Source organism: Pan paniscus, chromosome 3 (genome assembly GCF_029289425.2).
Source record: "Pan paniscus chromosome 3, NHGRI_mPanPan1-v2.0_pri, whole genome shotgun sequence".
Taxonomy (NCBI): Eukaryota; Metazoa; Chordata; class Mammalia; order Primates; family Hominidae; genus Pan; species Pan paniscus.
Window position 1 is genome coordinate 38,747,734 of NC_073252.2, and position 27,985 is coordinate 38,775,718.

Here is a 27,985-nt window from a genome sequence, read left to right on the forward strand (position 1 = left end):
AAATGTGATTTTTTAAAATAGAAATGGCCCACTGGGTAACAACCAGCATTAATTAGGGGTGAGAGGATGATACTTGGACACATAATGATAGAGTTTCAGAGCTCCTGGTATAAAGATTCTGAAATCCCCTCTACACATATCCAGTCTCATTCAGTTATTCTGGGTTGGAACTTGGAAATCTGACATTCACCTGTTCATTTGGTTTCAAAAACAAATCTAATATGCAGACAAAATTCGCAACTGCTATTCTCTAGAGCAACGATCTGGGACTCAGTACCTAGTCACCCTTTTCTGCAGTCTGATGCTGATTGTAGAGTGCAGCGCTTCTGGGCTTCTCTTATGCTAACTGGTTCCTTCTTCCTTGTGCATGAGCCACTGCCGTGAGGGGCCTCTTGTTAACTTCCGTCCCCTCCCCCACCACCCACCACCATATAGGATCCTCCTTTGACCTTTGACCAGGGTTTTGCTACCACTCCCGGAACGCACTTGGTTCTCTAACATTTCCTGAACTGCTGCTCTCTGGGCCAGCCAACCCCTGTGCTGGGTCCCCTGGCCCCAGCCTGCTCCCATCCCTACCAAGGCCTCAAGATACCGGCTCTGCTGTGATTCATTTTCCCACGTAATCAACACAGTAGGACAAATTGGTGTGTGCGGAGCTGTGCTAGGTCCTGGGAAAACAAAGCTGAACACAGCCTGATGCTCACCCTTAAGGAGTTCTAGGTGGAGGCAAATGTGAAAGGAAAAAAGTGGACTACATCGTGATGAGGGGGATCACCCAAGTTTCTCCAAAGATGGCCCAAAGACCACCCGAACTGACTTTGTCAACGTTCTTAAGAAATTTCAGATTTCCAGCCTTGACATGCTGGATCATACTCTTGTGAGGATGTGGCTGAGGAATCTGCATTTTAAACAAGCTCAAGTCATTTTTATGATCACAAAAATGTCATAACCATCAACCTTACAGAGCGGTGTGCCAGGTCTATGATTTGATTTGGAAGGTGCATGGGGAGTCTGTGCAGGGGTGATGGCAGAGGGGCTGGGTCGGTGGCTAATGAGGGTCAGATCCCACAGGCCTTGTCATGCTAAGGAGTCTGGGCTCTATAGGACGAGCTGTAGGGAACCAGTGAAATGTTTTATGGTAGGGAGAGGGGGCAAGGACAACATGGTGCAATTCTAAGAGACAACCAGTATGAAGGGTTGAGGGTAAATAGAGGCAAAGTGAGGAGGCTGAGGTTGGAGGCAGAGAGGCTAGCACAGGTGATCTGTGATGGGGACCTGACCTGGCTAAGCGGCAAGACAGAGAAGGAAAGATGGGAAGTCTGCTTGGGAGGTAGAATAACAGTGCTTGGTGGAAAGGATCACCACGCCCCCGGGCCTGCTCCAGCCCCAGTCATCCTCCGTCTGTCCTGATCTGCTGCAGTTAGCAAGCCCACGCGCAGCCTAATACACTTGGCCTAATATGCACCGATGACTAGAAGAGAAACACATACTGCATACTTCTGCAGTGTTTTTAGACCTTATCTAATCAGGCTGGGTAAATTAATTACTCTTAATAATTTGTTATTATAGTGAGATATTTGCCTTTTTAAAAAGCTAAACATTGTATGCTGTTTTCCTGATGGTGCTTAGTTGTCTACTCTTTGAAAGGTTCATGCCTAAACCACTCTCCCAGGTCACCAAACCACCCCAGGGCAGCAACCTCAAGAAGAGGAAAGGGCAGAACTGACCAGCTGGTCCTTTCTGGACACGCCTGAACTTTCACGATGTGAGAGAAAAGTCACACACTCACTTTCACAGGCTGCTCCAGATGGCAGCGAAAACCACACATTTTACAAGTGAGTTATGAGTGATCACACAAAGGGTTACTCAATCTGTTTCCACTTGACTAAGAGTTTTGAGGTAAATCCTTTGAAGCTTGCATAGTCACCTGGGACTTCAAAAGTAAATTATTTAGAGCCGTACAGAGTGAAATAGTGGTTATTGCTGATTAATCTTGATAAATACGACACAGCAATGAAGTAGGTATTATAGAACTGCATGCTTGATAAAATGAATTATTTCTATATAGGAGAGACATAAAAATGCATTAACAATGGAAATAGGTTATATGTGTAATCCTAAGATTGAAGTTGCTGCTTATAATTTACAAAGCATCATCTCATTTATTACTTCAGTTGATCTTCACAAAATGTTCTAAGGTACATTATCTTACTATTCCCATTTTATAGATGAGGAAACTGAGGATCAGAAAGGCGAAGTGGCTGATGGATATAGTTTGTATATTTGTCCCCACCCACATCTCATGTTGAGATGTAATCCCCAATGTTGGAGGTGGAGACTGGTGGGATTTGCATCATGGGGCAGATCCCTCGTGGCTTGGAGCTGTCTTCCCAATTGTAAGTGAGTTCTCACGAGATCTGGTTGTTTAAAAGTGTGTGGCACCTCCCCACCCACACTCTCTCTCTTGCTCCTGCTTTCTTTTTTTTTTTTAAGGCTGATCATCTTGCTGCCACTTTTGCCATGTGAACTGCCTGCTCCTGCTTTGCCTTCCACCAGGATGGTAAGCTTCCTGAGGCCCCTCCAGAAGCTGATGCCAGAGCTATGCTTCCCATACAGCCTGAAGAAGTGTGAGCCAATTAAATCTCTTTTCTTTATAAATTATCCAGTCTCCAGTGTTTCTTTATAACAATGCAAAAACAGACTAACAGGACCCAAGGACACACAGCCAATAAAATGACATCGTTGTATATTTGTTGCAAGTAACAGAAATTCCAAATCAAACCATGTTTTCTAAACAGTAATGGGAATGTATAAACATATGTTACAGAAAAAGTCCAGTGGTATGGTGGGCTTCAGACATAGCTTGATCAGAAATTCAGCTCTGTTTTATTTCAATTGTCTTGGATTTGCCCTTCTTTTTGTACCAGCTTTATTCTCATCCTCTCTATTAATAGCAAAATACTGAAGCAGTCTCAGGACCCACCACACTGTCCAGAAGGAGAAAGGATGTTTCTTTCTCCAATTATCAAACAAGAGTCATAGACTTCCCTTTTCTTGCACCAGTGGCCAGGGAATGCCAAAACAGGCCTAGGGTATATATCCATGCATGAGCCAATGCCCACGGCAATTAAGGCTACAACCTAGAGGCCTAAAGGTTGGACCAGTAGCATCCAAGCCTTGCAGATGCTATACCAAGTGGGAGGGGTAGAATGGATGCTGGAGAGTAAACCACAATCCACCACAAGCCAGGACCTGAATTCATAGCTTATGGCTCTAAATCCTAGGGGTTTTTCTCCTATACATTACATGTTGTTGTTCTTCACTTGTAGATCTTATGACTCCAAGTAAAGCTGCTATTTTTGCATATAAATGTGCCTAAAAAGGCCCTCAGGTGACCAGATGTCTTTTCCAGCTGCTGCACACCAACACTGGACATTTCTTTGTGTGTGCTGCCATGATCTGTGAAGTCTTCTGCTTTTTTGGTTATTTCTCTAACTCATGTTCCTCTAGATTCTTTTGCTCCATTCATTTTTGTTTCAAATACATTTTTGTCTCTTTGTGTCAGAGCCCAACCAGGAAGACAGAAATCATTCCAAATATTTAAAACAGAGGAAAGTTAATGCAATGAGATGAAAGAAACTTAAAAGCCAAACAAGGGATGGTGAGGCAATCCAGAGACCAGCAGCAGCAGGAAGTTGCCACCACTCCTAGGCTGGAGGGACAAAGGGAGGAGGTGATGCTAGCAGAGCCCAGGGACTGGGATTACCCAGAGGAAGCTGGAACCATGACAGACTTCCTGTGCAAACTGGAGTCGTGGAAGAGAGGGAGCAGCTGCCAGAGATACCACCCCAGGACAGAGGGAGAGGGAAAAATACCCTGACGTCTTCCTTCCTCCTGCTCATCAAACTCCCACCAGAGCCTCCCATTAGCCAAACTCAGCTAGAAGCCAGCTAACACAAGGCCCTGAGAACTGCAGCCGGGAGGGGCTTGACCCCTCCCACAATACAGAACAGGGGAAGGAAGGGTGAGGATCTCACATCACACAGTCCAGAACCAGCTATATTTGCATGACAAATGTCATACATGTTCACTGTGGAAGTTTCAGAAAATACAGATATGCAAAAATAAAAAGGTAAAAATCATGTTCTATTAGTTCTGAAGAGGTAAGATCCAATCAGCCAGTCCCAGGGTACTGCTGAATGCTACCTGTTTCTCATTAATGATTGAGCAAGCCATGTTCTAGTCTTCTCCCTATCAATAGGCCAAGCACTCTAGCGGTTTGACATTTTGTTATACACACTCTGAGAAATTCAGTTTCTCCCTTCTATTAAGTCAAAAGTAAAAAAACAAAAACCAAAAAAAAAAAAAAAACCCAGATTTTAGAAAGGTTGTTAAGAAAAACGTTATTTCTTCTAGGAACCTGTTTTTGCTTTTTTTCCCAGGTAACATGTGCCATATGATTTATCAGGTTTTCTCTTTTTGCCCAGGCTACTAGGAAACTCAAAGATACATCTCATGCTCCAGACCAGCAACTTTAACCCTTTGGGTAGGCGTGTGCTTCTTCCCTCTTCTCCATGTTCCAAATTGTATTTTATCATATCAACTCTATTATGCATGTGTGTGTGTGTGAAGAAGACAGGGATGAATATAGCCACAGAAGGGAGAAGATCTTGAGTTATTGACCCAGAGAGTTGCTGGGCATCGCTTGCCCTGTCCAACTTTGTCCACTCTACCCCAGCTGCCCAGCACTGGGAGAATCATCTGCCACAGTAGAACAGACTTTTCTGTCACCCTCCTCAATAGCAGATGGCCACTCTGCACTCATCCGTGTCATACATCATTGCTGAGTGAGACACCACCAACCACTGTGCAAATCACTAAGCGTCTTTGCCTCCAACTCTGTGGTAGGCTGGGAATTATGCCTGCGCACTCAAATCCACTCTATTTCAATAATTTTTCAGCTAAGGGGGCTCAACTGAGCATCGTGACAATGGTAAGGGGTGGAGCTAGGGGCTGTCAGTGGGATTATGGTTAGATTTTTAATTAGATGGGGCATTTTAATTAGGTTGGGCAAAAGCTTTTTCAAGGAGGTGAAAGCATTGTCTCCTCCGGCGAGCACGTCTCTGGCTTATTTAGCTTCCTTGATTCACAAGTTAGTCCCTCTTGAAGTGTTTTTCTTGTACTTTGTTTATTTGAGGCTGATAGTCTGGGCATGGGGCCCAGTTTAATATAATTTTTACTGTTGCTACCACATCCCAAATTCTATTGAGATGGTTGTTATCATTGTTGTTAAGACACCTTACAGTGTCAATTACCAAGGCCAGGTGTACTCCCATACTCCCCCCACCCCAGCGCACCCCTTTTCTTTTCTTTTCTTTTTTTTTTTTTTTTTTTGAGATGCAGTCTCGCTCTGTTGCCCAGGCTGGAGGGCAGTGGCGCGATCTCAGCTCACTGCAAGCTCCGCCTCCCGGGTTCACGCCATTCTCCTGCCTCAGCCTCCCGAGTAGCTGGGACTACAGGAATCTGGGGACTACAGGAATCTGCCACCACGCCCGGCTCATTTTTTGTATTTTTAGTAGAAACGGGGTTTCACCATGTTAGCCAGGATGGTCTCGATCTCCTGACTTCGTGATCCTCCCGCCTTGGCCTCCCAAAATGCTGGGATTACAGACGTGAGCCCCTCCGCCCGGCCCCCTTTTCTACTTCACCTATTAGAAATGAAGCTGATGCTTACTCCCGTGCCATTGAGACAATGTGCGTTTGTGACTCTGTAGCATAGCAAAGTAGATATTTGGTAATTATCTGGATAATTTGATTGGGATAGGGAAATAGTTCAAATCACTTAGGTCCTAGAGTTTATCTGTGAGTCTAAAGAACATGAAATCTCCCCCCACATTGCTTATAATTTCCTCTGAGTTCTATAAATACATAGGATGCTTTTACAGCAAATTTGCCTCCCTAATTATGTTTTACATAATCTAATACATTCATATTAGTTTGCCTCCTCTAAGCATATAGCAGCCAAAAGATACCTTGGCTGGAAGGCTAGAGAGGGAAACTGACCACAGTGCATCATCAGTGTAGAGTTGACAGCTGACAATAATAATATAGATTCAGCACTGACAAAAGAAAGGAAATAGTGCAACATTTGGTTTGAAAAGTGTGTGTGTGTGTGTGTGCGCGTGCGTGTGCCTGTGTGTGTTCCAGTGTTCCATTTGAGTCAGACCCTTAGCATGACTTTAGAATGCAGGCGTTTAAGGTGAGGGATTGTAATAATAACCCACTTCAGGAGTGTGGACATTAGCCAATAGACATGCACCTCTGGCTTCCCGCCAAGACCTGAGGTGGAGCCCAGGCCTGGGCTTGTCCACAAGGTTCATGTCTTCAGCAGATACAGTCTTGCTGCAGAATTGTACTGCACTAACAATGAGACTCACTGGAAAAACAAATAAAATGCTTTAAATGTTTAAATGCATTTCCAAGTATTCATCTTCCAAATATTTAGACCCTGAGCCGATTTGGGCCAAGAGCCCAAGCTTCCTGTACATGCAGGATGGTTCCAGCAATCTCCTGAAGATCAGCAAATATGTAACAACTTAAAATATCATCCTCTCAGAGCCAAAAGAATAATTCCCTAGGTATTGCTCCAGGAAATCAACTAGCTGTCTCTGTCCGAACTCCTCCTTCATAATGTCTGTAGGAGCACATTAGTTTTAGTAACTTTAGTAACTTCTTACAAAGGCCTCCATGAGACCATGGTCTGTGTCCGCTGTGAGACTCCAATATAAACAGGAGTGGGAAAGGAGATTTGAGAGTAGAGACGTGTAGGATGAAAAGGGAAAAGGGAAGGGAGAGAGGTGCAGAAAGAACAAACAGCCTATTGAGGATATTGGTAGCCATAGAAGGTTTTGATGCCTGCACCAAGTCTTGAAGGGTAAGTCTGAGTAAACCAAGGTTGTTTTGTTTTGTTTTGTTTGCTTTTTTAACAGAGGGGAGGGGTGTTGGAAAATGACTTCCTTTTGCATTTAAATTTCTCTAAATTCAGTAGTCAGGTATTCTCCTTTTCTCAGCCATATCCGTAGTAAAACGTTTTATGTTCCTTTTTCTTTCTAAGCCACCACAGCAAAAAGAAAAAAAAATCATAGCACTGCCAAGGAATTTATCTACTTCTAAAGTTCAGCAATCATATCTTTATCTAGGAAGCTCCACAAAATAAAATAAATACCTTCCATGTAGATTTTGATTCTAGGGTACCTGTATTAGTGTTTTGTTCAGTCTTCCCCGTGGACTAAGTAGAACAGTGAAGTTGAATCTTACATGCACTCAACTTTTGTAAGTTCAATTATATACGAGACAGAGAGAGAGAGAGAGAATGAATGTTGATCTTAAAAAGCATGTGCCCCAGAGTGAACATGAGAAATGAATCTATTGTGCCTGACCTGACTCCATGCTCATAGATAACTCACCATGCAGTCTCTTGCTTAAAATACACATTTCTCATATACATGACCCCAAAATTCAAGCAAACTGCTTCACTGATACTCAAACAAGAAAACAGCCCTGCTTTCCAATGACGGAGGGAAAACTGGCTGAGAGACAGTGTGCCAGTCTCTGACATGACACCTCCCTAAGAGAGTTGCAAGAGTAGTTTTGATAACCTGTGATTTTCATCTTGGGGCTGACTTTAGAACCTGACCCTCTCATCAGCCACATCTCTGCTGAATTAATCCCCCTTGGCAAATGCAAAAGTAAAAAGAAGTGGGATCATTTTTCCAATATCTCTGAATTTGTGCCAAGACTAGAAACTTTGCTTTCTCAAACTCCATGACCAACCACAAAGCACACTGCAATCTCTTTAGCCTTTTCACCAATTTGGAGTACAAAAATGGTCCACAGACAAAAGCCACAAGAGACAGGGAGCCATTTGTTCTTTTATTCACCAAATATTTGTGGAGTGCTAATGATGTAACAGGCACAGGATTTAGTAAGGAGCTACTGCTGAATGAAAAGAGTCAAAAGCCCTACTTTGACTTGGCAATTATCAAGCTAGCTTGGTAACCTACTGTTGACTTGGCAATTACCAAGCTTGTTAGCTTGCTGTGTGACATTGGAAGAATTGCTCGACCTCCCTGAGTTTCCTTTGCCTACTTCACCAAAAAACGTGAAACAATACAGCACATAAGTCCTAAGGTTACTCTCAGTTATATATTATGTGAAATTGGCTTAGAAATATTTTTTAAAACTTGAGAGAAATATAACAAACTTCCTTATAGCAACGTTTGTCTATTACTAACAAGCACTTTGCCCCTGGTAGCCTTTGTCCTCAGCTTTGCTCCCCAATGTTACGGTCAATTTCACCACCTATCTCTCTTCCACATGCATCGCCATTAGCTGCTCCCCGTCTCCCACTCCTGGAGCTTCCAGTAGACACATAAATGAAATGAAGGGGTTTCTTCCTAGGTTTTGTTCCCTGTCATAGTTGCTGTTGTTCAAGCCCTACCAGAGTGATTCAGGCTTCAGTGTTTTGATTAAAAGTAGTGATAGCCATGTTGTGGACAAAAGATATGGAAATAGATCTCTTGTATGATTAATCATACTTTCGGTTGTGTAAATGTTTCATTTTCAATGACTACATCATCGGTAATATGACTTTTGTGTTATATCATCAGGCATGTGGGCCTGTTCACATTTAGTTATTGAATTTGGCATAATAATGGCTTAAGCACCAATTGTCTTTATCCCATCTAACTGAAGGAGTAATAATAGCAAACATTTGGTTACTCTGGGGGGAAAAGTTCTATAAAATGCTTAAATGTTTGTGATGCTATATCAAGGAATGTTAGCCAAATATTACTTTCTGCAATACCCACTTCTTAGTTGTTCTATTCAATCAATAAATGAATATTGGAAGAAGGCCCACTCAATCAAGAGTTGTGCTTAATTCACCCCACTGAGCATTCAGGAGAAGACCAAGTAGAAGTGTACAATTTCCTGAAATAAGAGGAGATATGGTGGCAAGCCAGGGATGCCTCAATTTGAGTGCCACTTTTGTAGGTAGCTAGATGTTTGATCCCCAAGTAGCTACTCTGTCATTTTGAGCTTTACATTCTCCACAAGGACTTTAATAACTCCTGCTTCATCTTCTTCACAAAAATTTTGTGAGGATAAACTGATGGTGTAAAAAAAAGAGGAAGAAGTATCACATGTACATAATGCTTACTTGCCAAGCATTTCATATATATTCACTTATTTAATTCTCATAACAACCCTGTTTTATAAGAGACCAGTCATAGAGAGGTTAAGCGGTTTGTTAATAAAAGGTGGAGTTGGCATTCAAATTGAGAAAGCATTCATACTTTTATCCCCTATATGATAATAAATTATACAGAGGTAGCTACTAAAATATATTTAATGCATAGAAGGGAAGAAACAAACTTTTTTCACCCTCTCCCACTTTTAATGGAAATGTGGAGGTGGGAGAAGATAAATATCTGCAATAGTTTTAATGCACACTACATGATTAAGATGACTTTGCTGGGTTAATAACAAGATGTTTCACATTCTGTAGTTTTTCTCACAAAGTTATAATGCTTTTGATCTATCAGGTTTAAAAATATCATGCATTTATGCAACAATTCCTTATTTTCCTCCTGAATTTGCATGCTAATGAATTAAAATATTTTTTTAATATCACGACAGTACGAATTGCTGGACTCAAGGGAATCTAGTATCTCTTGCATTCTGCCTGCTTCTATAAAGCAGGCTGAAACTTGAAAACCAAAGACACCAGCAACCTTCCAGCAAACAAAGGCAGTCATTATGTTTTCTGCACTTAGGAGCTTTTACTCTGCCAGGCAGATACAGAGAGCACTCATCTCTTTCCAACTCCCAAATCTCTTGACTTCCTCTTTCTCCTTCTCTCTGGCCAGGGCCTTTTGAGAGAGATGGCCAATAAGCCCCTTGTTTCAAATCTTTGCAGGAACAAGTAGATGCTACTCTCAGTGTCCACTAAACCATAAGTCCTTTGAGGATACAGGAAGACATCCACCAATCTCAAGATCAAAATGTGATAAGAGGAAGTCTGCAAGCAAAGAAGATGTTACCCACCACCACCTCTTACAGAAATGGCAGAATCTCTGGGAATAGTAAGCAGTTTATTCTATTCTTGCATGTTATATATACTAACCAAAGGTTCAGGAAAAATACTCTCCACTTAGTTTTACCTTTTAAAATATTCCTATTGTACAACAAAGTACACTATCAAGAATTGGGTATTGGCCAGGTGCGGTGGCTCACGCCTGTAATCCCAACACTTTGGGAGGCCGAGGTGGGCAGATCACTTGAGGTCAGGAGTTCAAAACCAGCCTGGGCAACATGGTGAAACCCCGTCTCTACTAAATATAAAAAAAAAAATTAGCCGGGTGTGGTGGTGGGCACCTGTAATCCCAGCTACTTGGGAGGCTGGGGCAGGAGAATCACTTGAACCTGGGAGGTGGAGGTTGCAATGAGCCAAGATCGTGCCATTGCACTCTAGCCTGGGCAACAGAGTGAGACTCTGTCTCAAAAAAAAAAAAAAAAAGAATAGGGTATTATAATACATATTCTCTCTGAACCTCATAATAGCCTCATTCTATTCTACACTTGAGAAGGATCCAGTGATAGGATTTGAACCCAGGTTCAACAGATTCCAAAGCTGCCCTTTCCTTAACAACATACTGTCCCTGCATGGATTCCAGGGATGAGAAAATAGTCACGTATGATCATATTTCTTTTTTTATTCTATGTTCTAAAATATGTGTAATTGTACATTATCAGGAAAATAACAAAAAGATCTAAAGAGAATAGGAGGAAAGTTATCTGAATTGTTCAGGTTTAAATCACTAAAAGCAACACATCCACACCAAACACATTAAAAAACAATCTCCTTTGAGTTTACAACTCTTGTGATGTTTCCCCAGCCTTGACTGCTAGGAAGAAGCAATTGCATAAGCCCAGAAAGGGCTACCAATAGACAACCAAATCAACATAGAAGGTAAACTTGCAAATAAAATGGTTTAAGATGGGATTGACTGCCGGAAAATCAGAGCAGCCATCTCTTTTTAACATGTCAGTACATGTCCCAAACAGTGTCCTCCGACCTATAATTTGCTTGTATAGTCCAGTCAAGAAGGACTGACTGCCCAAGGGCGTGGAACTGAGTCTTCTCTCTTGCCAACCCCTTTCTTCCTCCCACTAACAATCCAGCAGATTTCAGTCTCAAAGACAGGAGTTTAGACTTGATAGCTCTACACTGACCCTATCCCATCCCAACAAACCTAATGTTTGTATCTTCACTTCTCTGCAGATGGTTTTCACAAAGAAAGCATTCCTAATCACTCAGGAGGAACTAGGTCACCACCACAAATTGTCCTCCAGTTAAAAGCATGAACTCTTCTGGACACGAATTCTCTTCTAAGTGTGAGGATGCCATGACTGTGATACAGGGTAAAGTGGGATGGAGTGCTTAATCCCCAAGAAAGTCCATCAGGAATAGGAGAAGGCCAGTTTAAGAGCATTTAATGTTGTCCAACAAGTCCAACTGAAATCGGGAGTGGTTAATCCTCATAAATATAATATCTATCATTAGTTATTCAGGAAATATGGGAAGTCAGTACCAAGTCAGATGGTCCAAAACACGCAAGTCAATTAAGCAGCCTGAAAGAGGTGACACGAGGCATGAGTGATGCCCAAAGAAGGTGACACGCCCAGTGTAGCTGGTTACAAAGCAAGCCTCCTGATAGCTGGACGTGTTTTGCAATACTTGTAAAGTCCTTGGTAAGCATCTCCTATTCTTGTGATAAATAAACACTACCAAGGAAAAAGTACTAAACCACTCAACTGAAGTTTGAATTGATAAAGAATGGTAATGTGCACAATACTGAATGACCTTGGAGCCTCTTTGATCTGTGCGTTTCTATATTCAGCTCAAGGTCCCATTGAAACCAAGGAGTTTATGTTTGGGCCAATAAATAGAGCTAATAAAAGTTCACCCTTGGACTGGGACTCTTTTAATGGCTGGAACATGGGTCATTTATGGTGTTTGATGACTGTGAATGCCAACAAAACTACTACTGAGTATATATGGCTTCTTTTACACCCTAGATGAGAAAAGCCTGCCTGTAGCATGTAGGAGAGTAAAAAAGAGAATAAGCAACCTGATGCCACATATTGAAATTTCATTTGACAAATATGCATTGAATATCTATTATGTGGCAGACAGCCTTGAAGCAGGAAGGATGTACAGATGAACCAAATGTAGGCCCTGCCTGTGAGACTCCAGACTGGACAGAATGCACTTAAGTCCACATAGCAGTAATACACATCAGACTGTGAGGATGGCTGAGCAGAAGGAAGAGCAATGAATTCTCTATGGGAAGACTCTGGAAGGCTTTAACAAGGAGGTGCTCTTTAGCTGAACCTTAAAGCATGAGTGAAAAAAAAGAGCAGAAAAAGGTAGTGTTTTGAGCAGAGAACAGACACTGAGCAAGAAGCAGAAGAGCAGAGGAGCCGAGAAAGCTGGACAGAGTTCTAGAAATGTGGCATGGAAGGAATGAAAGGTCTGAGGAGGGAAAGGAGGTCAGGACCAACTACGAATGGTCTGGAATGACTTGCTACACGTGGATTTGACTTTATTTGTAGGCCGGGGGGTTGTAGAGGTTTTATATTTTTATACATTTATTTTTTAATTTTCATATTTCAACAGAGCTTGCTTCAAGTAATTCTTATGTAAAACATGAATGTATACAACAAAAACAAGCAGGTGATGTTTCATTAGTACAAACGTGCTTTTATAATCTTAACTTTATTAAGCTTGCTTATTCTTAAGTTAACCAATGAGAACAATTCTAATCGTCTGCACATGAGTCAAGATTTTGCACTCCGTGCAAGTGACTGAAAACCAATTCAAACTAACTCAGGAAAAAAAAAGTGGGGGAGGGGAGGAAGATTTATTACCCATATAAATCCAAGAGGGGTTCTGGGATTCAGGAATCAGTTGATTGTGGGGCTGAAAGAATATTATCAAAGCTTCAGCTCGTTTCTCAGCTCCATGTCCCCTCTATAGTAGCTGCTTCATTCTCAACATGAGCATCCTTGGTAGTCCCCAGGAACGCTGGGCTTAGAATCACCTTTACAAGCGGCAATCTTCTCTTTCCTACCAAAGCCCACCACAGTCCCAGAACTAAGCCTCAGCGACCTGGCCCGCCTCACATGTCCATCCCTGAACCTGTGGCCAACACAATGGTGTATCCCAAATGAGCATGGTGGGTCCTGCATACATCCAGGTCTCGAAGGAAAATCGAGCTGCTGTCACCGGAAGGAGGATGCACAGGAAAAAAAAAACACAGTTTATTCTATTTTGACCAATGTGAAAATTTTAAATTTAGGATAAGGGATTGCAGGTTTATACCAGTTTTAACACTCACTTTGTTTCTGTATTTTATTTGCACAGTATTGAGAAAATTCTGATTCATTACTGGTAACTGTTTTTTAAACAGCATACCTGTTTAAATTACACCTGGAACATTCAAAATAATCTTAAATTAAACTTGTGCCAAAGTGTAAGTAGGTTGAAAGTCTGAGTAATGGGAAGTTTTATTTCAAAGTTTAATTCTATAAACAATCTCCTCTGTTAATTTAAGTGTTCACTGGGAAGATGTTTCTCAAATGTATCTATAATATCTAACAAGAAATTCAACAATGTTACTTATTTTTTAAACTTAGTATCTCAGTAACTATTGCTCAAAGCTTGAGTGTGATAAAATTAATGTTTTGCTCTTTGAGTCATAAAGTTAGGTTTCAACTTAATTGCTGGCATGCTATCAGCAAATGTAAGCATGGTGATATTGCAACTTCACATTGCCAAACTGAACTCATTCAGTTTCTTGAAAAACATCAGCAAGTTTATGCAACTCTGTTATATCAGAGAACTATTTGCTAAGTCTCATTTGGGATACAATATTTAGTGATTTCTTGTCTCATTTGAAAGAGTAATAACAACACCTTGCCTCAAGACAGTTGGTAAGTGTACTTTCCCAGGAGAAAGTACACTGTGGAACCCACAACCCAATACATTCCCAAAAACTACAAAAAGGCTGAAATTGGAATCTCCTGTCTCATTAAACTGACAATGTAAAGGAAATCGCTAATCACTGTTTTTGATTTTGTTTTTTGAGACGGAGTCTCGCTCTGTAGCTCAGGCTGGAGTGCAGTGGCGCAATCTCGCTCACTGCAAGCTCTGCCTCCCGGGTTCACGCCATTCTCCTGCCTCAGCCTCCCCAGCAGCTGGGACTACAGGCGCACACCACCACGCCCGGCTAACTTTTTGTATTTTTAGTAGAGATGGGGTTTCACCGTGTTAGCCAGGACGGTCTCCATCTCCTGACTTTGTGATCCTCCCGACTCGGCCTCCCAAAGTGTTGGGATTACAGGCGTGAGCCACGGCACCCAGCCTAATCACTGTTTTAAGAGATGCTCATGTCACCTTAATAGCAAGTGCTTTTCTGTGCAACTTTCCATGTCTTATTCAAAATCACATTTCACCAAGAAAATTCCTCAGCACTTTGCACCACTTCATCCCATTCTGCATAGCCTTATTTTCCTAATTGGGCTAACATGACTCTTTTCTTAGCCTGAGAGCCCTGCAAGGGCTGGAACTCTCTTATTATGTGCTTTCTCTCCATTGAGCTTACTAATGTATACTCAGAGCTTAGACTGTAAATGTTTGGTGAATAAATATGTATGTATGTATGTATGTATATTTAATGTGTTTTATTTACAAAAAAATTAAAGGAAAATTTTCACCAAGCCATTGTTTCAAATAAAATTCTTTTTTTTTAATTTTTTTTTTTTATTTTGAGACAGTCTCACTCTGTCACCCAGGCTGGAGTGCAGTAGTGCAATCTTGGCTCACTGCCACCTCTGCCTCCTGGGTTCAAGCGATTCTCGTGCCTCAGCCACCCAAGTAGCTGGGATCACAGGCATGCGCCACCATGCCCAGCTAATTCTTGTATTTTTAGTAGAGACGGGGTTTCACCATGTTGACTAGGCTGGTCTTGAACTCTTGGCCTCCCAAAGTGCTGAGATTACAGACATGAGCCACCACACCCAGCCTCAAATAAAATTCTTGAGATTAAGAGTTTTTACACCCCTTATGAATAGCACACAAAACAAGAAACCAAAAACTTATCTCCTCTACAGAAATGTTTTCCAATGGCTATTTTGACCCCAGGACCATTTACATTCCTCATTCATTCATCAAACAGTTAGGAAGCATCTACTACATGCTATTAAACTGTCCCCATTGCTGAGGATATCTTCTGAAAGACATTAAATACAGTTTTTGACCTCAAGGAGTCTAGTCAGGGAGAATCATAGAACTCAAATCATCATCATGCCACCTGATGTGTGCCATAAGAGAGATACGAATATTACGTGGTGTTGATTAGGCTCTTTCGGGTTGCCAGGAAAAGAGACGTGCTCTGGTGACTTGCATTAATGTGGTTCATTATGAGGCTACACGAGGAAGTAGGGAAGAACAGGAAGCAGTTTTAGCAGCTGCCTGGCGGGTCTGGCAGAGCCAGGAATGTCATTCAGGACATAGTATACCTCCAGCCACCTGTTCCTCTTGACATTGCTTCAACGGCAAGCATCTGTTGCTCCTTCTCTAGTGCTCTGCCAGTGTGATGACTCAGCCACTCTCTGCCCTGCTTTCTCTGCTCGTGCTGCTAAATCCTCTCTGCATTCCTTTTCTCTCCTCCATGGCTCCCGCTTAGTTGTGGCTCCTACTGCCGTGTGGATATGGCTTGCAGACTCCTCTCAGGACGTCTGCCTTTTTCGGCCCAACTTTTTGGCTTAGTCCTCTGATAAGTCTCAAATTCAAAATGTGTGAAAGAGTCTTTGTTTGACTGGCCACTCATCATCCAGGGTACAGTGACCTCGCTGGGTGGAGCTCTGGCATCAGCCGCTGGCCACTGGACTCTCCATGGATGGCTGCCTTTGGGTCGGGCATCAGTTCTCAGTTCAGTGCACCATAGCCAGGGAAGCAGGGTCCTGGCAGAAATCACATCCACCCATGCAGAGAGCACTGTCTGCAGCAGCTCTCATCCCAAGAGTGGTGTGGCAGAGGCTGGCACTCATGCCAGCGCTGACTTTCCTCCAGCATGATGTCCCAATGTATTGATTGCCATCCTAACTTTGACTGTGTCAACCATTCAGCTTTGCTACAAATCATGTCAGAGCTATGACAGATATTTGAAAACACATTTTTAGAGCTATTTAAAATAACCAAAAGTTCACTTTGGGAGGCCAAGACAAGCAGATCACCTGAGGTCAGGAGTTGGAGACCAGCCTGGTCAACATGGTGAAATCCCATCTCTACTAAAAACACGAGAATTAGCCGGGCATGTTGGCAGGCACCTGTAATCCCAGCTACTTGGGTGGTTGAGGTACAAGATTTGCTTGAACCTGAGAGGCAGAGGTTGCAGTTGGCTGAGATTGTACCACTGCACTCCAGTCTGAGTGACAGAGTGAGTGACTCTGTCTCAAAAAATAAAATAAAATAACCAAAAATTTAAAACAACTTGAATACCAGAGGAAAAGAAAATACTTGAATAAATTTTAATATATTTGTAAGGAATATCATACAACTGTTCAAAAATATGACTTGGAGAACATTGTGACAAGGGAAAATGCCCACTGATATACTGTTCAATAAAAGTCAGTGTATGCAAGTTATATAGTATCATTACTGAATTAATTATACACATTCACATATAGAATATAGAGAGAATAAACTGGAAAGGTAAGCTGACAGTGACTGTTGATGGTGGGATGATGTGTGAGTTTTATGTTCTTTCTTATGCATTCATTGTATTTATTAACCTTTCAAAAGCTAAAAAAAAAAAAAGTAGTTCTCAATTATAAGATATAGAAAGCAGTATATAAGACCACATTATTTCAGTAGGCAAAGCCCATAAATTGGTTTGACAAAAAGTACAAGATATCTCGGATCCCATTTCCAGTAAAGAAGCAACATTTCCTTTCTTATTCATGACTATATTAGCAAAGAAAACAAAGATGACAATGAAATCAAAAGCATGACAGAGTAACAGGATGCACAGTGCCTACTCATGAGCCCTGGGCTGTAGCTCTTAGGAGGATGTCTGGGTTGTCAAAGTACAATTCTATTTGGTGGATGGAACATGGGAGATGGCCTTTGGAAAACTATAATCCAACAGGAAAAAAATGGAAATAACAGAAGATAATACAAAGGAGTATGGGAGCCCAGAAGACATGGTTAACTCTGCCTGTGAGAGGGAGGGGAAAATTTAGAAGGTTACCAACCTTCGAGCTGAGGCTTAAGTGATATTTATTGAATTTTCAAGGGAGTCCCCCAAAAAGGGGCACTTTTCTTCCATACTTGAATTATCAGCTGATTGAGAAATAAGATCAGAGAATAGAGCAGATGGGAGACCAAACTATCACATTTACTTGATAAAGTTGATATCGAAGAAGACTTTATAGCTTCAGGTAAGGTAAGTGGGTTTCCAATTCTGAACTCAGAAATAGACAGATTTATCCATCCAGTATTGCTAGGCCACAGCAAGCTTTATAATGGAGGGCAAGGCCCTTGGAAAACCTACACAGCAGAATCAGAGGAGAACACGTGTTCTCAACAGGCAGACTTACTCCAAGAAGAAAAGGAGAGGAAGAAGCTGAAATGTACACGCCTAATGTGGTGGGCTGAGTGTGCCCCACACACCCACACATACTATGTGTTTATATAGAGAAAGACATACATACACATATAGAAAGAGTCTGTAAATGTGAGCTCGTTTAGAAAAAGGATCTTTGCAGATGTAATTAAGTTAAGGACCTTGAGATGAGATCATCCTGGATTAGAGTGGGCCCTAAATCAAATGGCAGGTGTTCTTAGAAGATAACAGCAGAAGACAGACAGGAGAAAGCCTTGTGAAGATGAAGGCAGAAATTGGTGTGACGCATCTACAGGTTAAGAAATCTGGATTCAAACCAAGGATTTCAGAAACCCAGCACCCAAAACCAGGAGAGAGGCAGGGAATGAATTCTTCCTTAGAGCCTACAAAAGAAACCAACCCGGTCCACACATTGATTTTGGACTTCTGGCCTCCAGCACTGCAAGAAAATCCATTTCTGTTGCTTTAAGTTACCCAGTTTCTGGTAATTTGTTACAGCAGCCATATACTCAGTTTCTCCTAAACTCAGCAGGCTGTGAGTGGAGAGAGGAGGGGAAGGACAGAATATTCCCCAAGTGGAGCTTCCTCCACCTAGAAAATACTATGAGTGGGGAAGACACATCTCATTCAAAAATAATAATAAAAGCCAGTAACATTTTTCAAGTGCTTGCTAGACCAGCCACAGTTTTGAGTGGTTTTATAAAGACTACACCAGGGACTATGTAGAAGAAGGGAATTCTAGGCCAAGGGGAAAAGCTCTGTGGGGTTTCCCCATCCCACACACTTCCTCATCTATTCCTATGCAACTTCCACCCATTTCATGGACATTTATTTGGTCGAGGACAAAATACTTCCCACACACTTTCTCATCTATTCCTACACAACTTCCACCAAGGACATTTACTTGGACATTTACTGTGATTTACAGCTTTGAATCTTCAGGTTTCCTACATCCTCTGATAACAAAAATACAGGCAGTGTTTGTTTAATTATAACATTTTTATAAATATCATATAAGGCTTATGAAAAACATGGGCGTATTAGTCAGTGTTCTGCAGAGAAACAGAACCAACAGGATGTATATAAATAAATAAACAAACACACATACACAGAGAGAGAGAGAGAGATTAAAAGCTTAAAATAAGGAGTGGACTCACCTGATTGTGGGGGCTGGCAAGTTCAAAATCTGCAAGGCAGGCCAGCAGCCTGGAAACCTAGGGAAAAGTTGATGTTGCAATCTTGAGTTCAGAAAAAATCTGGGGGTAGAATTTCTTCTTCCTCAGGGGACCTCAGTCTTTTTTCTTAAGGTCCTCAACTGACTAAAGGAGATTCATTCACATTATGGAGAGGAATCTGGTTTCCTCCAGGTCTATTTATTTAAATATCAGTCGCATGTAAAAAACACTTTCACAGCAACATTTAGGCTAGTGTTTGACCAAACTAATGTTATCATAGCCTAGCCAGGTTGACACATAAAATTAACTATTAAAATGGGCTTTTTTATCTTTTATTTATTTTTTACATTGTGGTAAAATACACATGAAATAAAATGTATCATCTTAACCATTTTTAAGTATCCAGTTCTATGGCATTGAGTGCATTCACATGGTGCAACCATCACCGCCATTCATCTCCAGAACTTTTTTCATCTTGCAAACTGAGATTCTGTACCCATTACACAATAGATCCCCATGTTCCTCTCTTCCAGCCCCTGGAAACCACCATTGTCCTTTCTGTCTCTGTGAATTTCACTACTCTAAGTACCTCATATGAGTGGGATCACACAGTGTTTGTCTTTTTGTGACTGGCTTATTATACCTACCATAATGTTTTCAAGGTTCATCCATGTTGTAGCATATGACAGGATTTCTTTCTTTTTTAAGGCTGAATAATATTCCATTGTATGTATAGACCACATTTTGTTTCTCTGTTCATCTGTCACTGGACATTTTGGTTGCTCCCACCTTTCGGCTATTGTGAACAATGTTGCTATGAGTATTGGTGTATAAGTCTCTGTTCAAATCCCTGTTGTTAATTATTTTTTGTGCGTATGCCCAGAAGTGGAATTGCTGGCTCATATATAATTCTATGTTTAATTTTTTACTGTTTTACTATGTTATAGTCAGCATTTTAAAATTTGTATCAGGGCCGGACATGGTGGCTCATGTCTGTAATCCTAGCACTTTGGGAGGCTGAGGAGGGTGAATCACCTGAGGTCTGAGGTTCAAGACCAGCCTGGCCAACATGGTGAAACCCTGTCTCTACTAAAAATACAAAAAATTGGCCAGGCATGGTGGCAGGCATCTGTAACCCCAGCTACTCAGGAGGCTGAGGCAGGAGAATCACTTGAACCCAGGAGGCAGAGGTTGCAGTGAGCCAAGATGGCACCATTGAACTCCAGCCTGGGCAACAAGAGTGAAACTCTGTCTCAAAACAAAATAAACGAAACAAAACAAAACTTGTATCAGAAGACAGGACAAACAGTTGCCTAAGAAAGCCAATATATACATTAGTACTCAGATTGCAGCCACACATCCAAAGGTGAGCAACAACACTCAAAGAGCAATCAAAATACATTATGGATACTGCAGGTTGACTATCCAGCCTCCACTCTACCCTTCTTCTTTCCTAAGAGAACCCTAGTTTTATTCATATAATCTCCTCTTTCCTACAGAGTCATGTTCCTTGGGGTAAACAAACACTAGCTTTAGGAATGGGTCTGATTGATCTGAGGAGAATTCCATTGCCCTTGTCAGCAGTTAAGACATGCTTAGGCACATAACCTCATTTTGGCCAAGAAAATTAAAGAGAATTCTGGAGTGAGACTCCTGGAAAATTATTCTTCATTCTTAAGAAAGCACCATAGGAAGAGGCCCTCCTCTTCTCCCTTTGGCATTGCCATTCCTGCATGTAACTCCTAGAACTGGCGTAGCCAGGCTGCCACTAACATGAAGATGAAGCCCACATCAATGGTGGAACAGTGGAGAGATGGAAAGTATCCAGGTTCTTGATGTTAACATCACTGAACTGCCTAATGGACTCAGTTGGGAGCCCGCCCTACACACTTTGATCTACTTGATGACAAAACAAATTGACAACAAGTTTTGGCCTTCCGTGAAAAATCAATCTGCTTATTAATATGAAAAAAATAAAAACAAAGAAAAAGGATAAAGGTGAAAAAAAGTATAAATTGCTCACAATCCCACTGTGTTAGTGAGAGTTCTTGGTGGCAAGCAACAGAAACCAACTCTGATTCACTTAGGCAGAAACATACTGGATCGGATGGATTATCAAGGAACTGTCAAAACCAAAGGCAGGAGAACCAGGAGTCTTTCCCATGAGAACCAGATCTAAGCTTATCCCAGTGTTCACGCTACCATTGGAATCAGCAACACTGCATCCATGGCCACCATTCTCACTGTTTCGGCTGTCACTAGTACTATCACTACTGCATACTGCACTGGCATCATCTCTGCCACCACCGCTGTGATGATCTTCTTGCTGACTTTCCAGACTTTCCAAGTATCACACCAAGGCTGTGGGACTAGGAGAGGCAAGCCAGCAGCCTATGGCACACCATTTAAGGAGGCACTCATGGCCGGGCAGGGTGGCTCATGCCTATAATCCCAGCACTTTGGGAGGCCAAGGCGGGTGGATCATGAGGTCAGGAGATCAAGACCATCCTGGCTAACACGGTGAAACCCCGTGTCTACTAAAAAATACAAAAAATTAGCCAGGCGCGGTGGTGGGCGCCTGTAGTCCCAGCTACTCGGGAGGCTGAGGCAGGAGAATGACGTGAACCCGGGAGGTGGAGCTTGCAGTGAGCTGAGATCGTGCCACTGCATTCCAGCCTGGGCAACAGAATGAGACTCCGTCTCAAAAAAAAAAAAGAAAAGAAAAGAAAAGGAGGCACTCACTCTCAGGGTCGTACCGATGCAGATCAGCACTCTCATGACTCTAAGAATGAGTGCCTCCTTAAACGTTACCCCCTAGCACCCTAGATGCTTCTTTGCCTCACTTAGTCCCATTCCTGTGCCATCATCCAAGTTTCGGAATTTCAGCGTCAGTGTCCAAGCCTAGTTCATGTGACTACAACCATGTTGCTATGCAGTGAGCATTGAAGGGTCTCCCTCTTCAGCTTCCACATACAACTAAGGCACTCTAGCCAAACTACACACAATGGGAAATTACCCCCTAATAGGAGCCACATCAGAGATAATGACTCTGAGCTGTTCCTCCAGTCTTTCTTCCATGCATAATACTGGGGTTGGGGTGCAAAAATGACTTTATGTTTCTTAGCATAGTTTTTTGGTTCTTAGAAAATACACAACATTCTCAAGTGAAATTTCCCCCCAAATTTCTTCCTAACCAGCCTCATGCCCTGATGTCTGACCTGTGTAACCCCCTGCAATACATGACTCGAGAAAATGATATAATTTAAGTCAATCACATGTTAAATTTATACTTTTATTGCCAATATTTGAGCTGTGACCAATTACCCACTTTGTTAATAATTTTCTAAAATCATTGTGGTTTGCCTTTGAAAGTCCATGGATATCCAAGTCATTATAGGCAAGAAGATTGACAGCCAAAAACCCGCACACATTCTAATGACAAAATCCTACCAGAGAATCAACACCAATACTATTTTTTAAAAACCCAGAGTGTGGAATGCACTAAACCACTGGCTGATTTCACTTTAACAGTAATACTTATAGAAAGGGGAAAAGCTTTTGAAGTGTAAGCAGTTTAACAAGGAGAGAAAATAGACATTCAAACGAATCATAAATGGAAGGAAACTGTAGAACAATGCAATGTTCAAACTGGCCATTCAGGGTAACTTCTTCTTTTTTTAAATTTAAACTATGTTTACTTTAAATTTAAATAGTTTCATCTTTCACAAAGCATAGTCAGAAGTCACTTTTTAAAAAATTTCACTTTCTTTAATGGCAAAATAATTACACCTTAGCTGCAGGTTTATTCGTAGTTTGGCTCTGTCTTCATAAAGCTGATTCAGTTGACAGTTGCCAAGGTGATGGCCTTTTTACAAGACACTTTGTTTATGGAGAAGAGTTAAAGGATAAGCACTTTTCACTTGAGACTTTCTAGAAAAATGATACTTGCATTTGCCATACATGCCACCCCAGGTCAAATTTTAAAGACAAGAGAACGAATAGATGTTGTGAGACTTAATTAAATTAAGGACAAATGTACTCTGTAAACAAAAGCTTTAGTTTCCTAGCCGGTGTCTATTTTTCAACCCTGTACTTTTTGACTATTTAAGCTGTGAAACACAGAGCTCATTGTTGCCTCTAAGATTTAAAGAAATATACTTCTTATTACATGACTCAAGGAGCAGACATAAGTAGTCAAAATAATCACATAAAGAGAAAATTTTGAAAATTATTTGTTTTAATTTACTTGAAATGCATTGATCCACATCACCTCCTACCAGATGAATTAGTGTTATGTTTGCACAGATGTTTACCATCCATTATTGTTGTTATTATTGTTATTAAAGAAATCACTGCAAATGGTAGGAACATCCAGAAGGATAAACTCAAATCTACTATTCTGAGTAGAACCAGTTACCCTACTTTCAACCTTCCTAAGCTGCTATATTTCTTGAGGAAAATTCTCACCACCCAATTCCCACCTTCTCACCTCAATAGCTAGTAGTATGACGTCAACAAGCAGAGCTTTTCTGTAGCCAGGCTGCCACTAACATGAAGATGAAGCCCAGATGAAGATGAATTCCTATGCTCAGGCATAGGAATGTGATGTAATGGGACCCAATGGGAGTACTGCAAGGGCTTCTGAGTAGATGTTCCTCATTTGTAAAAGAAGACACAAGACAGAGCCATTCCATTCTTCTCCTCTGGATTCTATCATCTGTGAGTACAGCCTGAAACTGTCATGGACATCTTGTTAAAATGTGGACAAAACCCAACATGCTGGATATGACAGAGTGGAAAGTGAAATTAAAAAAAAAAAACCCTAGGACCATGATGGCATTGCTAAGCAGCTGAAGTAACCCTGGAATCACTTTTCCTCCAAATGTATTTCAAGAGATACATAATGTGTTTTCATCATTTAAACAACTTGGAGTTATTTTCTGTAACTTAAGGCAAAAGCACCCCAGCTGATTGTGACGTGTTGCAAAAATGGCCACCATTCTTCTTCCCTCCCTGTATCTACAGCCTATGCAATGCAACTCTGCCTCTCCTTTCAAGAGACAATTTATTCATCCCTTGAATCTGGGTGAGGCTTGTGACCTGCCTGTGGCAATAAAATGTAGCAGAAGTAACAGTGAAAAGTTCAGAACCAGGGCTTCAAGAGGCTTTACATACTTCCTTTCTCACTTGTAGACTCCTAATGCCATTATATAAAGAAGACGAGGTTAGACTGTGGAGGAAGAGAGATCCTGTGGAGAGTGACCTAGTTTTTCCAGCTGTCTCCGCTGAGCTGTCAAACCACAAAGCCCCAGTCAACTTATTAGCTGATCATAGATACTTAAGTGAATTCAGTCAAGATCAGCCAAGCCAGCTCAGACCAGAACTGCCCAGGAATCCCAGCCCAATTGCCAAACTACAGAATTAAGAATGAAATAACTGGTTGCTACTTTTAACCATCATATTGTGGGATTACTTGTTACATAGCAAAAGCTAATTGATACATAGATAAAAGTAAAACTCTAGGTTATTGCTAAGAGCAACAACTTCCCTTAAGTGCATGTTGCATTATGTAATCATTGAATATATATTTATCTTGGAATTGGAAATAGATACATATGTGTACTGCCAAAATTAAATCATTAAATATATAGTATAGGTGATACTCTTTCACAGGTGTGGAAATGGAACAATTGAAGGTAATAATGGCATCCTACCACCATTTCCTATTTTTGACCTATTGTAAGGTTGTCCCTGTTAATGGGAGACAGGAGAGAATAGAAAGAAAGAATGGCTAGTATAAAACTGTGCACAATCTGAAATCATTCATATTTGGCATCAGCAAACTGTATTTGTGTGCGTTCATGAACCCAATCTTTTCTTCTTTCCTTGGACTGGCATGAGGGTAAATTGCATTCTCCATGCACTCAGTAATCAAGTGAGGAATACGCAGCTTAGAAATTGTCTCACAGGTAGGGACATGCAACCTGCAATCAAATGAATTATAAAATTTTAGAGCAGAAAGCCTTAGAAAATGCCTAGTTCAACTTCCCCACTCCCTAGTTCAATGCAGTCATCTTCTTTGTAACATTGATTCCATTCAGCAATCATTTATGGGGTATCTCTTATGTGCAAGTGACTATGCAGCAGGGAATTCAGGAAGAGTAATGAACATCCCTGCCTTCAAGGAGATTACCATTTGATAGTGAAGGTAAAAGACTTACATAAATAAGATCCCAGTGCAAACTGTTAAGGAGACCTAAATATTAGACCTAAATACTAGGATTTCAAGGGAAAAGGGATCTCTCCTAGTGTACATAGGAAAGAGGTAGAATGGGAAAAGAGGCATCCATAAAGATGGATACAGGCTGGGCATGGTGGCTCACTCCTGTAATCCTAGCACTTTGGGTGTCCAGGGCAGGTGCTTCACCTGAGGTCAGGAGTTCAAGACCAGTCTGACCAAGATGGTGAAACCCCATCTCTATAAAAATACAAAAATTAGCTGCCCATGGGGGCACACGTCTGTGGCCCCAGCTACTTGAGAGGCTGAGGTGGGAGAATCGCTTAGATCTAGGAGGCAGAGGTTGCAATGAGTTGAGATGGGATAGATATGCATTTATCACATGATAGTGAAGAGGGAGCAGAAAGTTCCAGATTGAGGAATTATGAGCATAGTATGGAGATAGAAAACAATAAACCAGTGTGTCAGGAGTATCAAATGCTGATAATAACGTTCAGCATTTATTATATAAGCATTCTGAATTTTAACCTTCACACTTTTCCTCTCCTGTCTTCTTCATGTAAGTAAAAAGCCTGTCCCTGGCTGGGTGAAGTGGCTCACACCTGTAATCCCAGTACTTTGGGAGGCCAAAGCGGGTGGATCATGAGGTCAAGAGATCAAGACCATCCTGGCCAACATGGTAAAACCCCATCTCTACTAAAAATACAAAAATTAGCTGGATGTGGTAGTGCATACCTGTAGTCCCAGCTACTTAGGAGGCTGAGGCAGGAGAATTGCTTGAATCTGGGAGGCAGAAGTTGCAGTGAGCTGAGATGGCGCCGCTGCACTCCAACCTGTCGACAGAGAGAGACTCCATCACACAAAAAAAAATAATAATAAAGCCTGTCCTTCACCTAGCTGCTCCAGCCCAAACCTAGGAGGCATCCTTGATTTCCTCCCTTCCCTCAAACCCCATATCCAAACCATTATAAAGCCCAGTCAGCTCTAACCACCAAGATATGGCTCACCAACTCTATCCCCATCAGCTGAGTGTAATCCATCTTCTTCCATAGTATCTTCCTGACTTGGCTTTCTTCCTCCACTCTTAACCTCTTCCAGTGTAGTCTTCACACAGCAGCCTAAGTGAGCTTCATAAAATGTAAATCAGGTCCTGTCACCCCTCCATTGGAGGGGAGCCTCTGATGGTTTCCTGTCACACTGGGAGTAAAATCCAAACTCCAAGGGCTTGTAGTATCTAACTTCTGCATCGTCTGGTCTCACTCATTATGACTTTCTCACTTGCCCACTGTGCCTTGGTCACACTGACCTTTAATTCTACTTTAATTCTCCGAGCTCTTCCCCTCTTTAAGGACTTCGTAGCCTCCATCCCCCCGTCTGGAACGCAGACCCATGGCTTGTCCTCTCATTTCATTCAAACATCTTCTCAAATGTCATCTTCCCAGAGATGCCTTCCCTGACCATCTAAGAGATCCGCCGTCTCCATCGTTCCCTGTATCCTGCTTCATCTTTTATTTTTCTAATCTCCCAAGGCTCGGTCATCCATATCCTGCTTCATCTTCTTCATAGCGCTTTTCATTACCTGAAATCATACTTCATATTTGTTTGTTCACTTACTTCTTATCTGCATTAGTATTAGTTTCCTGTTGCGGCTGCAAAAAATTATCACAAACATAGTGGCTTAAACAACACAAATGTATTGTCTTAACACTTCTGGAGATCAGAAGTCTGAAATGGGTCTTAATGGGTCTCACTAAAGCCGAGATTTCAGTAGGACTATGTTCCTTCTTGGGGCTTTAGGGGAAAATTCATTTCCTTCCCTTTTCAGCTTTTTTTTTTTTTTTTTTTTTTTTTTGAAATGGAGTCTTGCTCTGTCAGCCAGACTGGAGTGCAGTGGCATGATCTCAGCTGACTGCAACCTCCACCTCCCAGGTTCAAGTAATTCTTCTGTTTCAGCCTCCTGAGTAGCTGGGACTACAGGTGCATGCCACCACATCCAGCTAGCTTTTTTGTGTTTTTGGTAGAGACAGGGTTTCACCATATTAGTCAGGCTGGTCTCGAACTCCTGACCTCAGGTGATCCACCGACCTCGGCCTCTCAAAGTACTGGGATTACAGGCACGAGCCACCACGTGCAGCCTCTTTTCCAATCTCATAGGAAAAGATTCTGCATTCCTTGGCTTGGGTCCCCCTTCCATCCTCAAAGTCAGCAGCAGCCGGTTGAGTCCTCCTCACATGGCATCACTCTGACACTCTCCTGCCTCCCTCTTCCTTCTTTTAAGGACCCTTGTGATTCCACTGGGCCCACCTGGATAATCCAGGCTGCTGTCTCTATTGCAAAATCAGCTGATGAGCAACCTTAATTCCATCTGCAACCTTAACTCCCCTTTGCCATGTAACCTACCATGTTCATAGGTTTTGGAGGCTAGAACATGGACATCTTTTTGGGGTGGCATTATTCTACCTCCCACCCCACAAACACTAGAAGGTAAGTTTCATGAGGGGCAGAACTGGGCCTCCTTCATCATTCTCCCATGCCTGGCACATAGCAATGTATATTACTCCATATACGTTAGTTAACTAAATTCTTGAATGCAACCTACTGTTCCAAGAGCTTTACATGTATTATCCCAATTCCATCATCACAACTACTCTAAGAAGTAAGAACAATTTTTATCCTCATTTACATTTGAGGAAATAGAAGCACAGAGAAATTAAGTAACTTGTCTAAGGTCACATAATTAGCAAGTGCCAGAGCCAGGGCACAAACAGAAGCACACAAACTCTAAGGCCTGTGCTCTTGACCACTGTGCTACATCCTCT

At 41.7% G+C, this 27,985-nt stretch overlaps 2 long non-coding RNA genes across 2 annotated transcripts; one reads left to right on the forward strand and one right to left on the reverse strand.

The window, feature by feature from the left end:
* The first annotated feature begins 3,667 nt into the window (after positions 1-3,667).
* On the forward strand, positions 3,668-14,842 carry LOC130541429 (uncharacterized). Its single transcript, XR_008955485.2, has 3 exons — positions 3,668-4,993; positions 9,980-10,145; positions 11,345-14,842. It is a non-coding gene; the product is annotated as an uncharacterized LOC130541429 (long non-coding RNA).
* On the reverse strand, positions 12,789-27,690 carry LOC117979946 (uncharacterized). Its single transcript, XR_004671020.4, has 5 exons — positions 26,174-27,690; positions 25,902-25,999; positions 23,418-24,912; positions 18,911-18,967; positions 12,789-13,344 (listed from the first exon to the last, which is right to left on the reverse strand). It is a non-coding gene; the product is annotated as an uncharacterized LOC117979946 (long non-coding RNA).
* Positions 27,691-27,985: the final 295 nt, after the last annotated feature.